This window comes from Pongo pygmaeus, chromosome 3, assembly GCF_028885625.2.
Source record: "Pongo pygmaeus isolate AG05252 chromosome 3, NHGRI_mPonPyg2-v2.0_pri, whole genome shotgun sequence".
Lineage (NCBI taxonomy): Eukaryota > Metazoa > Chordata > Mammalia > Primates > Hominidae > Pongo > Pongo pygmaeus.
The window spans coordinates 178,186,717-178,195,698 of NC_072376.2; positions in this window are offsets into that span (position 1 = coordinate 178,186,717).

An 8,982-nucleotide genomic window follows, 5' to 3' on the forward strand; every position below is an offset into this window, starting at 1 on the left:
AATACACTTAATACCTTGTAGAATTAATCCTCTCACACACAGATTGAGAGAATTGCCATGTTTATGACGTCAAGACTTTCTATCCAAGGACACAGCATACCATTTCAAGTCTTCTTTTTATTCTTCAGTGGTGTTTTAAAGTTTTCTTCAAAAAGATCTGGGTACTTGATCTTTTTTGTTATTATTGTAAATGGGGCCTTTTCTTCAATTGTGTCTTCTAACTGGTAGTTGCTTGTATTAAAGCAACTGATTTTTACCTATTAATTTCACACCCAGAACCTTACTGAATACTCTTATTTATATATTTTTGTGATAGTTTTTCTTTTCTTTTCTTTTTTTTTTGAGACAGAGTCTCGCTCTGTTGCCCAGGCTGGAGTGCAGTGGTGCAGTCTTGGTTCACTGCAACCTCTGTCTCCCAGGTTCAAGCAGTTCTCCTGCCTCAGCCTCCCAAGTAGCTGAGATTACAGGTGCCTGCCAACACACCCAGCTAATTTTTGTATTTCTTGTAGAGATGGGGTTTCACCATGTTGGCCAGGCTTGTCTTGAAATAGTGACCTCAAGTGATCCGCCCCACTCGGTCTCCCAAAATGCTGGGATTATAGGCGTGAGATACCACACCCGGCCTGTGATAGTTTTTCTACTTAGGTTCTTTGGAGTTAGCTGGTAGTCAATCTTTATTTGATAAGAAAATGCAATCTATATAACTCCATATACTTTTTCTTATCTAAATGTTTTGTTGGATCTTCCAGAACAATAAGAAATAGCAATAATATGAGTGAATTTTTTATGAACATGTCTGGTGTTTCCTACTAACTTTATCCATTTATTTTATTTTATTTTAATATTATTTTTTAAAAGTTAAAGAGATAGGGCCTCACTAAGGTGCCCAGGCTGGTCTTAAACTCCTGGGCTCAAGCAATCCTCACACCTTGTCCTCCCAAAGTTCTGGGATTATAGGCATGAGCCACCATGACTGGCCATCTGTTTTCTTTTTTTTTTCTTTTCTTTTTTTTTTTTTGAGACGGAGTCTTGCTCTGTCACCCAGGCTGGAGTGCAGTGGCACAGTCTCAGCTCACTGCAAGCTCCGCCTCCCGGGTTCACGCCATTCTTCTGCCTCAGCCTCCCAAGTTGCTGGGATGACAGGCGCCCGCCACCATGCCCAGCTAATTTTTTGTATTTGTAGTAGAGGCGGGGTTTCACCATGTTAGCCAGGATGGTCTCGATCTCCTGACCTCACGATCCGCCCGCCTCAGCCTCCCAAAGTGCTGGGATTACAGCCGTGAGCCACCGCGCCCGGCCATGGCCATCTGTTTTCTAATAGGTTATTTTTATCTTATTCATTTAAATTACAAACGTGGGCTGGGCACGGTGGCTCATGCCTGTAATCTCAGCACTTCAACAGGAGTTCGAGACCAGCCTGGCCAACCTGGTGAAACCCCGTCTCTACTAAAAATACAAAAATTAGCTAGGCATGGTGGCAGGCACCTGTAATCCCAGCCACTAGGGAGGCTAAGGCAGGAGAATCGCTTGAACCTGGGAGGCAGAGATTACAGTAAGCAGAGTTTGTGCCACTGTACTCCAGCCTGGGCGACAGAGTGAAACTCCGTCTCAAAAAAAAAATTTTTTTTCAATAGAGAGAGGGTCTTTGTATGTTTACCAGGCTGGCCTCCAACTCCTAGGCTCAAGCGATTCTCCAGCAGTGGCCTCCCAAAGTGCTGGGATTACAGACGTGAGCCACCATACCCGGCCCTAATTTGAAATTTCTATCCGAACATCTAGTTCCTCTATAATAACAGAAATGTCTTAAATATTTATTAATATGGGACTGGATTAATAGAAGCAGAGCTCTAAAAGGTTAACAAATATTCCTGAATATATTTTTATATGCAATCATCAATGGTATTTTAATTGTATTTTTAAATTGTATTTTAAACTGGTTCTTTTTGATATGTATTTTAAACTGGTTCTTTTTGATATGTAAGAAAATCGTTGATCTTCATGTTTTACAGTTTGCCACCCTTGCTTTCTAATGGTTTTTCTTAAATTCTCTAGATGTCTAATGGTTAATTCTTAAATTTTGTAGATATTAATATATAACCATCCCATGCACAAATTAATCCTGCTCCTTTATCCAACTGTATTGATGGGCACTTTTGGACAATAGTAAATAGCAGTGATTATAAAAACTAGCAGTCTTATCTCTTTTATTTCTGATATTTTGTTATTTTTTAGTGTATCCTAGAGATAAACTTTTAAACAAGACCTTAAAAAATAATCTCTCAGTTCAGGACATCATAAACATAAAGTGAAAACAGAGCCCAGGTTATGGCTGGATTACAGGAACAGGCTTTGAGCGTGTGTGAGCATAGTTTTTCTACTACAATTCCAGTAGTGAAATCACTGAAGTTAGTGACATTAATTCATCAACAGATATTGAGTGCCTACTTTGTGTCAGACACTGTTCTATGTATGAAGGACACAGTAGAAAGCAAAAGATAGAGCTTACATTCTATCAGGAGACACAGACAAAGTAAACAAGTAAGTTACATGAAGTATTTTCTCCTTATCTGCAGGGGAAACATTACAAGACCTCAGGTGATGCCTGGAGCCACAGATAGTACTAAACCCTATGAACACTATATTTTTTCCTATCCACACATAACTACAATAAAGTTAAATTTATAAATTAGGCACAGAGAGTAACAACATTAATAACAAAATAGAACAATTATAACAATATACTATAACAAAAGTTATGTGTGGTGGTGTAGTGCACATCTATAATCCCAGCTACTCAGGAGGCTGACTGAAGTGGGAGGATTTTTTTTTTTTGGGGGACGGATTCTCACTCTGTCACCCAGGCTGGAGTACAGTTGTGCGATCTTGGCTCACTGCAACCTCCACCTCCCAGGTTCAAGTGATTCTCCTGCCTCAGCCTCCTGAATAGCTGGGATTACAGACACGTGCCACCACGCCTGGCTAATTTTTGTATTTTTAGTAGAGACAGTTTCATCGTGTTGGCCAGGCTGGTCTCCCAACTTCTGACCTCAAGTGATCCACCCACCTCAGCCTCCCAAAGTGCTGGGATTACAGGCGTGAGTCACCACACCTGGCCAAAAGTGACATTTGAACAAAGACTTGAAAAAGATATATGGGAGTTGATCATTCCAGGCAGAAGGAACAGCAACCACAAAGGTCCTCAGGTAAGAATGTGCTTAGCAGTCCAAAAGCCACAGTGTGACTGACACGGGGTATACAAAGGAACAGTAGGAGAGAGGAGGTGGGGTGGGTGGGAAGTGGAGATTTTCTAGGTCCCTGAAGGCCACTGTCCGGGCTTTGGCTTTTACTGAATGAAAAAGGGAACCATCAGAGTAGTGTTTTAGAAGGATATTGTTGGCTGCTGTGTTAAACATACATTTGTGTGTGTGTGTGTGTGCATGGGGCTGGGGGGTCAGGCTACAGAGGTGGTGAGAAGCAGAAAGACCACTTAAAAGACTCTTATAGGCCAGGTGTGGTGGCTCATGCCTGTAATCCCAGCACTCTGGGAGGCCAAGGAGGGCGGATCATGAGGTCAGGAGTTCCAGACCAGTCTAGTCAGCATGGTGAAACCTCGTCTCTACTAAAAATAAAAAAAGCACGCCTGTAATCCCAGCTACTCAGGAGGCTGAGGAAGGAGAATTGCTTGAACCTGGGCAGTGGAGGTTGTAGTGAGCCGAGATTGCGCCACTGTACTCCAGCCTGTGTGACAGGAGTAGGACTCCATCTCAAGAAAAAAAAAAAAAAAAGAAGAAAGAAAAAGAAAAACACTATTGTAATAGGGCCGGGCACAGTGACTCATGCCTGTAATTGCAGCACTTTGGGATGCCAAGGCAGGCAGATCACCTGAGATCCGGAGTTCAAGACCAGCCTGGCTAACATGGTGAAACCCCCTTTCTACTAAAAATATAAAAAAATTAGCTAGGTGTGGTGGTATGTGCCTGTAATCCCAGCTACTCAGGAGGCTGAGGCAGGAGAATCACTTGAACCTGGGAGGCGGAGGTTGCAGTGAGCCCAGATCGCGCCACTGCACCCCAGCCTGGGCAACAGAGTAAGACTCCATCTCAAAAAAAAAAAAAACCCAAAAAACTGAAAGACTATTATAATAGTCCAGGTGAAGATTATAGTGGCTGAGGAAGTAGCATTGGGGGTGCCAAGAATTGGTTGGACTCTGGGTATGTTTTAAAGGAAAATCCAGCAGGATTTGCTGATGAATTGTTTATAGGGTTTGAGAGAAAGAGGAGCTGCCATTACAGGGGTGGAAGAGACTGTGGCAGGTGGCTCAGATGGGGACATGTTCTGTTTGAGGTGTTTTTTAATATACCCAAGTAGTGATCTAGAAGAGGCAGTTGGATACATAAGTCTGGAGTTCAGGGAGGAAGGCCTGGCTGAAGATTCACATTTGGAAATTATCAGCTCATAAATTCTATCAAAGTCATGAGATTGTGTGAGACCACCAAGAGAGTGAACACTGATGGAGAAGCCAAGAGGCCCAGGGGTTGAGCCCTGGAGAATACCAACAAAAAGGAACTTGCAAAGCAGATAAAAGAAGAAGCTAGTGAAGTAGAAGAAAAGGAGGAGAATGTAGTGTCCTGGAAGCCAAGCTGAAATAAAGAGTCAAGGAAGAAGTGATCAACTGTGGGGAAAAGAAAGAGAGATCAGATTGTTACTGTGTCTATGTAGAGAAAGAAGACATAAGAAACTCCATTTTTATCTGTACTAAGAAAAATTGTTTCTGCTTTGAGATGCTGTTAACCTATAACTTTAGCCCCAACCCTGTACTCACAGAAACATGTGCTGTATTGAATCAGTTTAATGGATTTAGGGCTGTGCAGGATGTGCCTCGTTAACAATGTGTTTGCAGGTAGTATGCTTGGTAAAAGTCATCACCTTTCTCCATTCTCGATTAACCAGGGACACAATGCACTGAGGAAAGCCACAGGGACCTCTGCCCAAGAACGCCTGGGTATTGTCCAAGGTTTCCTCCCACTGAGACAGCCTGAGATATGGCCTCATGGGAAACGAAAGGCCTTACCGTCCCCAAGCCCGACACCTGTAAAGGGTCTGTGCTGAGGAGGAGTAGTGAAAGAGGTAGGCCTCTTTGCAGTTGAGATAAGAGGAAGACTTCTGTCTCCTGCTCATCCTTGGGAATGGAATGTCTCGGTGTAATGCCGACCATTCCTATTCTTTCCATTCTGAGATAGGAGAAAACCACCCTGTGGCTGGAGGCAAGATATGCTGGCAGCAATACTGCTGTTACTCTTTGCTACACTGAAATGTTTGTGTAAAGAGAAACATAAATCTAGCCTACGTGCACATCCGGACACAGTACATTTCCTTGAACTTATTCATGATACAGATTCCTTTGCTCACATGTTTCCCTGCTGACTTTCTCCCCACCTGTTGCCCTGCTACACTCCCCTCGTCAAGATAGTAAAAATATATATACTGAGGGAACTCAGAGACCGGCGCTGGTGCCGGTCCCCTGGGCCCACTGTTCTTTCTTTATACTTTGTCTCTGTGTCTTATTTCTTTTCTCAGTCTCTCGTCCTACCTGACGAGAAATACCCACAGGTGTGGAGGGGCAGACCCCCTTCAATCATCTGCGCCAAGTGTTGCTGGTAAGTTAAAAGAGGAGACCTATGCATTCATCTCCAATTTAAGCAATGTGGAAGGAAGTTATTGGTGACCTTGCCAAGAACAGTTTCAGTAGAGTAGTAGAGTGAAAAGTGAGAATGAATAGAGAGGAGGGGAGAAGAATTAGAGACAGGCTTCCCTGGTTTACGAATGAAACAATTTTCCTTAGGAAACCTAGGGAATGTTTTGAGATCTTAAATTTGTGATTTTCACATATTCAAAGTTTGATTCTTCAAGAACTCAGGAGCTTACCAGATGTGAGTTTTGTATTCAAGATTTATTTATTTATTTATTGAAACAGAGTCTGGCTCTGTCGCCCAGGCTGGAGTGTAGTGGCACGATCTCGGCTCACTGCAACCTCCACCTCCCGGGTTCAAGCAATTCTCCTGCCTCAGCCTCCTGAGTAGCCGGGATTACAGGCACCTGCCACCACGCCCAACTAATTTTTTTTTTGTATTTTTAGTAGAGATGGGATTTCACCATCTTAGTCAGGCTGGTCTCGAACCCCTGACCTCGTGATCCACCCACCTCAGCCTCCCAAAGTGCTGGGATTACAGGCATAAGCCACCACGCCCGGCTGTATTCAAGATTTATAAAAGCATCTCAGTTCAGACTGAGATCACTAAAATATCTGAAACGGACAGACTTGTTAAAGGGCATGCCTTTCTAGCCTTTTCTGTAAAAAGAACAGGAAAAGGAGAATATAAAATTCATTTCATTTGCTGTTGACTTTCTGAATGGTTACAGCATAAAAGTTAAATTTTTTTCCATGAGCCTTATCATACCATAAATCTCAGCCATATTAACACAAGGTCTAATTTAGAGAAGAACAACTGAATTTATCAAACCCAATAGTTGGTTTATTTGTCTACGGTGTTAACTCCTTCCATTCCCCAACACCAACAACCACCATTAAAATGTAGATACCATGAAAACAGGCATCCTTTCTGTCCTATTGACCCCTGAATTCACAGCACCTAGAATACTTTTTGGCACACAGTCAGCTCTCAAATGTTAAGTGTTAAATAAAATTAAACTAAATGCATGTGTGTGGGGACACTTTTGGTTGTCACAAGATGCTAAGAGCATCCTAGTAACCAGGATGCTGTTAAATACCTACAGTGCACAGGAGGGACAACCCTCCCCCAACAAAGAATTGTTCAACCCAAAATGTCAGTAGGACTGGGGTTGAAAAACCTTGTCTTAGTGAAATTTGGGGAAAAATAAAAAAAAGAGAAAGGATTAACTTGACTCAAATAAGACTTTTGTTTGAATCCCTGGAAGAAGAAAGAGGGCCTATGGCAGAAGCCTGGATATACTAAAATTCACTCAAGCCACTGGCAGCTCTCCCATGACAAGAAGATATCCAACCTAGGCCAGGCGCAGTGGCTCACGCCTGCAATCCCAGCACTTTGGGAGGCAGAGGCAGGCGGATCACGAGGTCAGGAGTCCGAGACCAGCCTGGCCAACACAGTGAAACCCTGTCTCTACTAAAAACACAAAAATTAGCCAGGTGTGGTGGCAGGCACCCGTAATCCCAGCTACTTGGGAGGCTGAGGCATGAGAATCGCTTGAACCTGGTAGGCAGAGGTTGCAGTGAGCCTAGAGCGTGCCATTGCATAGCTTGGGGGATAGAACAAGACTCTGTCTCCAAAAAAAGAAAAAAGAAGATATCCAATGTGGCTCTGGTTATTCATTAGTGTAAAATTTTCACCAGTGCTGGGGAAGGAAGAATCCAGGCTGCAGTGTTTAAACAGTAAATGACAAAAGAACCCAAAACAACAAACTAGGATGTACTTCTAACAAACGTGGGGACTATCTTAATATATAAAGGAAGATTTTATATATATATATAACTATATATATATAAACTATATATATATAACTATATATATAAACTATATATATAACTATATATATATATATAAACTATATATATATAACTATATATATATAAACTATATATATATAACTATATATATATAAACTATATATATATAACTATATATATATAAACTATATATATATAACTATATATATATATAAACTATATATATATAACTATATATATATATAAACTATATATATATAACTATATATATATATAAACTATATATATATATAGTTTATTTATTTATTTTTTGAGACATAGTCTCCCTCTGTCATCCAGGCTGGAATGCAGCGGCGTGATCTTGGCTCACTGCAACCTCCGCCTCCCAGGTTGGAGTGATTCTCCTGATTCAGCCTCCCAAGTAGCTGGACTACAGGCGCCTGCCACCACGCCCAGCTAATTTTTTTCTTTTTTTTTTTTTTTTTGAAACAGAGTCTCACTCTGTCACCCAGGCTGGAGTGCAATGGTGTGATCTTGGCTCACTGCAACCTCCGCCTCCCAGGTTCAAGCTATTCTCCTGCCTCAGCCTCCTGAGTAGCTGGGATTACAGGTGCACGTCACCGCACCTGGCTAATTTTAGTATTTTTAGTAGAGACAGGGTTTCTCCATGTTGGTCAGGCTGGTCTCGAACTCCTGACCTCATGATCCACCCGCCTCGGCCTCCCAAAGTGCTGGGATTACAGGTGTGAACCACCGCACCCAGCCTTAATTTTGTATTTTTAGTAGAAACGGGGTTTCTCCATGTTGGTCAGGCTGGTCTCGAACTCTTGACCTCAAGTGATCTGCCTGCCTCTGCCTCCCAAAGTGCTGGGATTACAGGCGTGAGCCACCACGCCCAGCCAGAAGATTCTATTTGTTAAGAAAAAGAATATCCTAGGACAATAATAAGCAAAGGACTTGAATATACATGTCATAAAAGATTTATAAAAGACCAAATAATTTGGAAAAAATGTTTAACACTTCATTAGTATCCAAAGAAATACAATTTGAAACAATGACATACTCATCAGATGGGTCAAGACTTAAATAAGGTAACACCCACTATTGGTAAGGGTATGGAGACCAGGTCAGCTGGCTCACACCTATAATCCCAGCATTTTGGGAGGCCAAAGCAGGTGGATCACCTGAGGTGAGGAGTTCAAGATCAGCCTGGCCAACAAGGTGAATCCCGGTCTCTACTAGAAACACAATTTTTTTTTTTTTTTTTTTTTTTTGAGACGGAGTCTCACTCTGCTCTGTCACCAGGCTGGAGTGCGGTGGCACTATCTCGGCTCTCTGCAATCTCTGCCTCCCAGGCTCAAACAATTCTCCTGCCTCAGCCTCCTGAGTAGCTAGGATTACAGGTGCGCACCACCACACCCAGCTAATGTTGCTAATATTTTTGTATTTTTTGTAGAGATGGGGTTTCACCATGCTGG